Raw genomic sequence first — 8,544 nt, 5'->3', positions numbered from 1 at the left:
ATTATATATATATATATATATATATATAATATATATATATATATATATATATATATATATATATATATAATATATATAATATATATTATAATAATATATATAATATAAATAAAGGGAGGTTAGGCCCAGGATGGCAGGGTTGATGCATAAATAATACGGTCCTCCCATATTTATGATAAATTTGAAGTTTGATAAATGGAGGTTAGGTCAAGGACGGTTGGGTTGATGCACAAACAACACGTTCCTCCCATATTTACTATAAATTTGAAGTTAGATGAAGGGAGGTTAGGTCCAGGACGGTTGGGTTGATGTGTAAAAACAAAAACACATACCCAACACTATATCTACAATATTGAACACAGTTCCAAGTTTTAAAGGAGAGGGGCTGTTAGGTCCATATCCAAAACATCACTTTTCTATGAATATGGTTACAATGTTCAACAAAGATCCTAGCAGGTTAGGCACAGTGCGGATAGGTTCATATCCAAAACTCAAATTTTCGAAGAAAAATAGATAAAATATTCAACAAAGCTCCAAGACTCTTGCAGGTTAGGCACGGGCATTTAGGCTCATATCCAAAAAAACATCACTTCTCTGAGTATATGTAGTATCAGAGGCTAGGTCCAGGTTTAGATGGAATGGGTGAAAATGCGGGTAAAATGGGTTTTGGCTGTGCTATGATACACAACATTTAGGCATATTTGGTGGAAATTGTCTCCAATTTGATGGCGATAGCTTAAATTTCCCAAACTTTAATCAAATCTGCTAGGTCAGGGATAGGTAAGGCTATGTAGGGTAGGTTGGAATATGTGAAAACTTAGCTAAAATGGTCTTTGGCTGAGCTATGTAACAAAACATTTTGGGTATATTGGGTAGAAATTGTCTTAAATTAGGTTGAATTTAGGCGAGTAGGCATAAATTTCACGAACTCTAATCAAATCTAGCTTGGGATATGCTAGGTCAGGTTAGGTATGGCTGTGTAAGGTAAGATGGAATAGGTGAAAACTTGGGTGAAATGAACTTTGGCCATGCTAAGATACAAAACATTGGGGTATATTCGGTGGAAATTGGCTTAAATTAGGTTAAATTTAGGTGGGAAAGGCATAAATTTTTTGCCAACTATAAGCAAATCTGACTTTGGATATGCCAGGAGAGGCTGGGTAGGGTTGTCTAGGGCAGGTTGGAATAGATGAAAACTCAGCTAAAATGAGCTTTGGCCGTGCTATGTTCTAAAAACATTTTTGGGTATATTTGGTGGGAATTGTCTTAAATTAGGTCAAATTTATATGGGATAACTTAAATTTCGCCGACTTTAACCAAATCTAGGTTTGGATATGCTAGGATAGGTTAGGTAAGGTTGCGTAGGGTAGGATGGAATAGGAGAAAATGTAGGTAAAAATGGGCTTTGGCAGTGCTGTGATATAGAACATTTGGATATATTTGGTGGGAATTGCCTTAAATTAGATAGAATTTAGGTGGGATAGCTTAAATTTCGCAGACTTTAACCAAATCTAGGTTTGGATATGCTAGGATAGGTTAGGTGAGGTTGTGTAGGGTAGGATGGAATAGGAGAAAATGTAGGTAAAAATGGACTTTGGCGATGCTATGATACACAACATTTGGGTATATTTGGTCGAATTTAGGTGGCATAGCAAAAATTTCGTCGACTTTAACCAAATCCAGGTTTGGATATGCTAGGTCAGGTAAGGTGAGGTTGTGTAGGGTAGTATGGAATAGGAGAAAATGGGCTTTGGCGATGCTATGATACACAACATTTGGGTATATTTGGTGGAAATTGCCTTCAATTAGGTGTAATTTAGGTGGCATAGCATAAATTTCGCCAACTTTAACCAAATCCAGGTTTGGATATGCTAGGTCAGGTTAGGTGAGGTTGTGTAGGGTAGTATGGAATAGGAGAAAATGGGCTTTGGCAGTGCTATGCTACGCAATATTTGGGTATATTTGGTGGAAATTGCCTTAAATTTGGTGAAATTTAGGTGGCATAGCATAAATTTCGCCAACTTTAACCAAATCCAGGGTTGGATATGCTAGGTCAGGTTAGGTGAGGTCGTGTAGGGAAGGACATATATAATATCTTAGGCTAATGAACTAGTATGTTTATGAAATAGTGTAAATTTTCCTATTTGGGGTTCGTGCTATATGGCAGACTCATATAATGTATGGACAGAGGCGACATAGGCTTGTATGTGAGGATATGGGATGCTCATATTTAGTAAGTTTAGCTAGGTTGAATTTAGTCAAATTTGCGTAGTATAAGTATATTTTTGATAGATTTCGATGAATTTAAGTTTTAACAGGATGCATTTTGATAAGATATAGCAAATTTGTCTAAAATTATCATAGACAATACTGACTTCACCTAACCCCACCTGCCCTAACATAACTAAGGCTAGAACAAATAAGTCTGTTAGATGGTTTGAATAAATACATAAATATGGTGGCCTGATTGGAGAGAATGTAACAAGGAAGGTATTAATAAGACATAAAAACAGTGGACATATGTTAGATGAATAGTTTAGCACTAATAATGTTGATATCTTAATGGAAAAAGAATGTGTTATATATTGAGCTCATCGGAAGTCATATGAACCATTTTTATATGTGAAATTCTGACTTTTGGGGAGTTGGTTAAACTCAGCATATTATAATTAATGTCCTAAATATACCCAGAAAAATATCATGCAAATTGTGTATTGTTTGTCCTAGTTGGTTGTGTTTGTACATATATAGCACAATTAATATACTTGTGTATTAATTGTGCAGATTATGTATTTTGTATAAGTTGTATGATTACTTCAATTATGTATTGATTATATTTCTATAAATTGTGTATTGTTTTGTGCAAGTTGTATGTATTAATTGTATATGTTTTTGTATGTGTATTTGCGGAAATTGCTTAGTTGTGTATTTAATGAATATGTGCTAGTTATGTATTGTTCATATTTTGGTAAGTTGTGTATTGATTATATTTTTGAGCAAGTTGTGTAAATGTCGCAATTGTATTTATGCTAGTTGTGTATTTTCATATTTGGGGTAGTTATGTATTGTACGTATTTGTGCTAGATATGCATTTGTACAAGTTGTGTAATAATTATGAAAGATGTGTAATATTTGTATAAGTTGTGTATTAATTGCGCATGTTGTGTAATTGCATATGGGCGAATTGTTTATTTATACCTTTGTGTATTGATTGTCATTGTGCAAGCTGAGTAATTATATAGCAAGTTTTCTTGTATTAATTGTGCAAAGATGTAAAATAATTACACAAACTGTGTAATAATCGTCCATGTTTTATAATAATTTTTGTGATAATAGTGCATTTATGCAAGTTCTGTTTTTAATTTGTTGAAGTGGAACTGGTGCAACTGTATTTGTGTGTGAAAATTGTGTATTTTGTGTAAGCTCTGTAATCTGATAAAATAGATCTCCATGGTGTAAGTATATTTTGGTTTATGAGACAATGTGTGGGTATTTTGTGAAAATTATGTTTGTGAAATTGTGTAATTTTAGTGAAAGCGCATTTTTGATTGTCTAAATGCATAAGACTTTTGATATATTTGTGCAAAATAATGTACTTTGTGTAAATGTCATACTCTGAGTGTACATGCAATATTGTGTAAATGGTATATTTTTTTATGCAACTGACATATTTTGTATGAAAATGTCATATTTTTTTATGTGATGGCATATTTTGAGTGTAAATAATATATTTTGTGCATAAATGGCATATTTGGTGTGTAAATGCTGTATTTTCTGTGTGTATGGCATAAATTACATCTGATTAATGGGGAAATGGTGGCCAAAAAACTAGGCTATTCTCTATGAATGCATAGGTTTTGAAGTATGTGTAGGTATGCATGATTGTATTTGCGACTGTTGGTTTAGAAACAAGTCACCTGATTTGTGTAGCAAGACTAGGATTTTTTGAGGTGTAGAAATGATTAGCCTATGAATATAGTGGCTAACATCCAGCTGAGTTGCTAGATGGATGAATTGAGGTGCGACATTTGGATATCTATTTGATGGATGTGAGGACAGTTGACTAGCCTATGAACACAGCCACTAATCCGCTGTACTGCCAGATGTGTGGTAACTACTTGTGGATTATAGTAGAATATCTAGCTATAGGGTTTCATAATTGCTGTTGTGTATAAAACTAGAATAAGAGCTATTTATTAAAACTATTGTTGTAAACTAATACTTTAAGTGGGATCCCTTGGTTGTTTTAAGCATAGGGTGGACATGAATGAGATTGGGTGGAAATATATTGGAGCTGCCTCGTATGGGCCAATAGGACCTCTGCAGTTACCTTTATTCTTATGTTCAGCTCACCTGCTATGCTGCCAGATGTACGATTCTGCTTAAATTGCAGTACGACATTTGGGCTTCTGTTATACTTTTGAACTTATCACTGAATAATGATTACAGTTGTGGATGACTAAAATGTATATTCTTAGTCCTCTGATTAGGTTAGGTGGGGATGGTTAGTCTAGTCATTTTTGAATAATAACATTAAATACACATGCCAGTAGGACGCCAAAGGTAGCATTGGTTGTCTGGTGACGTCATACATAGTTGACCAGTAAGGTACTGTAATACCTTCACACCTATGTGCTAATGGCCAGCAACACCTTATCCCTATACCTGAGTTCGCTTTTCACGATGTCACTAAACAACAACAATAACTGGTCTGTAGAATGTATTTGTTTGTTATAAATAATATGTTAGGTTAGGTTAGGAAGGTTTGATCGGGTTCATGAATAACAGAAAATATAAGCAACGAGCGAAAATACGAGCTATTGTAGCTGAATATCAACTTTGATGAAGCACAGAGTATAGGTGAGGTATTAAGCTAGATTAAGAGTTCACACTTATGTGTGAACCTCCTGGGATCCGCATTTAGCGCGCCTCGCGCCGCAGAAGGCCTTATTTTAAAATATGAGAGGCTAGCTTTTACTGAATGAGATTTTTTTATTTGTTATATGCCATAGCAAGGTGTGGGAGGTATGTTTTGAGCGAATGTGAGACGTGTGTGAGGTTAAGGACAATATTGGTTACTACTGAAAACGCATTGAAATCACCAATGCCCAGGGCTCTGTTTTTCATATAAACGACTGATAGCAGTTTTTTCATATTATTTTTTGCCCTATGCATAATAAACGATCCTTCAAGAAAGATTGTCCAAGCTCAAAGCTCAAATTACATTCTCTAGAACGACGATGATGAAGAAGAAATAGGGGTGACATGATAGACGTGTGACTGAATGGTCATAGTAAAGGGGAATATTAATGACCCATTATACGTATCAACATGAAACAGAACAGGAATGAATTGGATAACTTATATATTTAGGAAAAAGACCTGGGTGAATATAGGTAACAGGGGAAGAACTCGAAAAATACACAAATAACTTCTTGCAGTGCTGCTTCCCTTTTGTTTCATGCAATGACCGATGGTTGGAAGTAAATAGGAAATTTAAAATAGTCTAGGGTTAATGGTATTTTACATTAGGTTTCAGGGTTACTGTTTTTTGCCCTATGCATAATAAACGATCCTTCAAGAAAGATTGTCATAGCTCAAATTACATTCTCTAGAACGACGACGAAGAAGAAGAAATAGGGGTGACATGATAGAGGTGTGACTGAATGGTCATACTAAAGGGGAATATTTATAACCTATTATACGTATCAACATGAAACAGAATAGGAATGAATTGGATAAGTTTTATATTTAGGAAAAAGACCTGGGTAAATACAGGCAGCAGGGGACGAACTTGAAAATACACACATAACTTCTTGCAGTGCTGAAGTTATGTTCTTCCCTCACATACATGATCCCCTTTGATAAATGTAATGGGCGATGGTTGGAAGTAAATATGAAATTAAAAATAGACTAGGGATGATGGTATTTTATATTAGGTTTCAAGGATACTGTTGTATCGCAAAACCCATGATGCTACGACCGGCTTTTTAATCCCCTCGAACATGCCGGTGCAGGAATGCTGAGCGGCTAGCTGGTGACGTCATTGACCATTAGCAATGTCTGTGCAGGGTCACTAAGCCAACGAAATTTGGGGATGCCAGGGACCAGCTTTTTAATCCCTAGGAACAAAAAACTATGATGCTACGACCGGCATAGGAACAAAAAACTATGATGCTAAGACCAGCATAGGAACAAAAAAATTCACAAAAACCCATGATGCTACGACAGGCTTAGGAAAAAAAAAACAGGAAAAAACCCCAGATGCTACGACCGACATAGGGAAAAAAAACAGGAAAAACCCATGAAGCTACGACCGGCTTTGGAAAAAATGAAAAAAGCCGGTCGTAGCTATCAAAAACCCCTGAAGCTACGACATGCTTTGGAAAAAATGAAAATCGCACGTCGTAGCTATCAAAAACCCCTGAAGCTACGACGTGCTTTGGAAAAAATGAAAATAGCACGTCGTAGTCATCAATCCCACTACTCCCCTGAGATGGGCCACGCCCAACACCTGAGATGGGCCACGCCCAACACCTGAGATGGGCCACGCCCAACCCGTGAATTGGACCACGCACAACCCCTGAGGTGGGCCATGCCCAACACCTGAGGTGAGCCATGCCCAACCCCTGAGGTGGGCCACGCCCAACACCTGAGGTGAGCCATGCCCAACACCTGAGGTGAGCCATGCCCAACCCCTGAGGTGGGTCATGCCCAACACCTGAGGTGAGCCATGCCCAACCCCTGAGGTGAGCCATGCCCAACACCTGAGGTGAGCCATGCCCAACCCCTGAGATGGGCCACGCCCAACACCTGAGATGGGCCACGCCCAACCCGTGAATTGGACCACGCACAACCCCTGAGGTGGGCCATGCCCAACACCTGAGGTGAGCCATGCCCAACCCCTGAGGTGGGCCACGCCCAACACCTGAGGTGAGCCATGCCCAACACCTGAGGTGAGCCATGCCCAACACCTGAGGTGAGCCATGCCCAACCCCTGAGGTGGGCCATGCCCAACACCTGAGGTGAGCTATGCCCAACCCCTGAGGTGAGCCATGCCCAACACCTGAGGTGAGCCATGCCCAACCCCTGAGGTGGGCCATGCCCAACACCTGAGGTGGGCCATGCCCAACCCCTGAGGTGGGCCATGCCCAACACCTGAGGTGAGCCATGCCCAACACCTGAGGTGAGCCATGCCCAACACCTGAGGTGAGCCATGCCCAACACCTGAGGTGAGCCATGCCCAACCCCTGAGGTGGGCCATGCCCAACCCCTGAGGTGGGCCATGCCCAACCCCTGAGGTGGGCCATGCCCAACCCCTGAGGTGAGCCATGCCCAACCCCTGAGGTGGGCCATGCCCAACACCTGAGGTGGGCCACGCCCAACCCCTCACATGGTCCTTGGCTGCTCCTGCTGGGCTCGCAGGGAGAACTTTCTCAGACCCCAAAAATCTTCTTTACGCAGGGTGGGATCTCAGGAGTCTGGGAGCCTTTGATCCGCTTTATTGTCCTCTCAAAATATGTATTTTGTGCCTTACTATCGTCCAGGAGAGCCAGCTCTCTGTCAGTACAGTCGTCGCGACAAATTATCTCTTGCCACTTCTCCCTGTCTTGAGAACACATCTGCAGTAAACCGTATACGACGACTAATGCAATCCCAAGGACATTCAGGCCTTTGACGAGTCGCAACATTATACGAACTGTCGACAAAATCATTATTTTCACTCTGGAGCGGTGGTCAATTTCCTCGGTGTTCTCATCACATACTACTCCAAAACAGTTTTCTACCCTTCCAGAGGTTGTGTCCTCTGTGAGAGTTAACAGTGTAATAGTCACTTGCGAGCATGAATATCCCATATTGACTGACTTTCGCCCTCCTGGGCTAAGGTATGCTGAACTCTATAATTACTATACGAGTACTGGAACACTTGATATATTGGACTTGTACCCAACATTAACCATGTAATGTATCAATTATGCAATGTATGTATGTGATGTAACTATATAACGTGAGCTTGTAAAATCCCCTTAAACACCATCAGTGATTAAGTGCTTAATTGCACACTAGTTTCTCTATCAGCTATCTCACCCTGTCAGAGTAAAAGAGACAAATTTATGTGAATGCATGTGTATGTATATATGTATGTATACATGTATATGTACATATATGTGTGTGTGTGTGTGTATGTATATGTACGTATATAAAGTATATATGGAAGCTGATCAGAATTACATTTCACCTTTTTAATGCACATTAATGCAAGGTTGCCAGATCAAAATTGCTAAAAGTAGCGAGCTGACGGTCGAAAAGTAGCGAATTTGTAATAAGAGTAGCCCAATTTTTTGTTTAGTGACTGATACAGGTTTCAAAGTAATCTATTTTGATATATAGAGTATATTAAACGATTTTAATTGTTTTATTAATATTATCTCTGCATATATATATTTAACCAATATGATAACAGGAAAACTTACCAATATTTACTGTTTGAAGTATAATGGGTGTGGAGTACTTCCACGTCTTTACAGTTAAAGATTACCAAGA

This window comes from Procambarus clarkii, chromosome 73 (assembly GCF_040958095.1).
Source record: "Procambarus clarkii isolate CNS0578487 chromosome 73, FALCON_Pclarkii_2.0, whole genome shotgun sequence".
NCBI classification, from domain to species: Eukaryota; Metazoa; Arthropoda; class Malacostraca; order Decapoda; family Cambaridae; genus Procambarus; species Procambarus clarkii.
This window is presented reverse-complemented; position numbering follows the sequence as displayed.